The following is a 1,287-nucleotide window of genomic DNA, read 5'->3' on the forward strand; positions in this document are numbered from 1 at the left end:
GGGTCACTCGGCACTTGAAGGCACCCACGTACCTCCCTGAGGACCATCGTCAGGGAGCAGGGAGGCGTTGCCAGCCCTCTAAGTCATCACCGGCTTCGTGGAGATCATTGTCTTTGCCTAAAGAGATTATTTTGTTGCTGTGTTACATCACTGCTCCTGGATGCACCAGCTGGTGGCTTTTCTAAATGCCCCTTTGCATGGCATCAGCCTTTTATTTTATTTTAATTTTTTTTAGTGACTGTAAAGTAGGTTTCTGGCCTTTGCATTTTTGAAGGTGAGGTTTAAAGAAGGGCTGGACTCAGACGGAGAGAGACGAGGGAAAATGCCCCTTCCCGTCGCACCCGTCTCCGCCCGGTGCCAGCAGTGCCCGAGGAGCCCCGTGATGCTGCGCTTCTGCTCCGGTGCTGGGCTGGGACAGCCGCCTGTCCCCTCCAGAGCCAGGGCTCGTCCCCGCCGAGCAGCGGCCCCATTGTGCCGGGCGTCCCCAGGGCCCGGCCGCCCGCATTGTTCTCTGCAAAGAGCTTTTTTCCAGCCGTGCAGCCAGCCGGCTCCTCTGGGCCGTGCCGCAGCGCTGGCTGCTGCCAAGCCAGGCCGTGTCGCAACCCCAGCGTCGCCCTCCAGACCTCGCCGGGAGCCGGCGCTCGCCTTCCCCGTGCGAACCCCAACCCAGCCGGCATTTCGACTTCGTGCTTTCTCTTGCGGGGGGGGGAACCAAACAAACAACTTTCATGCACCTTGACACCTCGGTGCCGTGTTAGGGCACGCGGCAGCGGGGAGGAGGTGCGAACCCAGTCCTGGGAGGCTTGTGCCGAAATGCGGCACCCCGGCACGGGCTGGTTCAACTGGTCGGGCTGGCTGAGCAGCGCCCGTTTCACCCAGACATGCCGTGTTCACCCCTATCTCTGCTTCTTTTTTCCCCCCCCTCCCTTATGTCAGCTCACCTGCTGGTGTATATTAAAGCCTCATCTCAATTACAAGAGTCATTAGTCACCACCCAAGAAAGGGCCACCCAGTCTGCGGTGGCAGGGTGCCACCGCGGGTGCCCAGCCCCGCTGCCCCGCGCCGAGGGATCACCTGCAGCGCTCCCAGCCCGTATTTATCAGCGATTCTTTCCAGAGGGATTAGAGGGAGCTGAGGGATTTGAATAAACCCAAGGGAGCCACGCACACGCCGCCGCGGAGGCGAGGGGTGCCAAACCCCGAGGATGCCGTCGCTCCAGCCCCACCATGCTGACCCGATGCCCTCGGAAAAGCAGCCGCCGGATAGTTTTTGTAGCTGCTCCCCACG

This window comes from Aptenodytes forsteri, unplaced genomic scaffold (assembly GCF_000699145.1).
Source record: "Aptenodytes forsteri isolate BGI_AS27 unplaced genomic scaffold, ASM69914v1 Scaffold321, whole genome shotgun sequence".
NCBI classification, from domain to species: Eukaryota; Metazoa; Chordata; class Aves; order Sphenisciformes; family Spheniscidae; genus Aptenodytes; species Aptenodytes forsteri.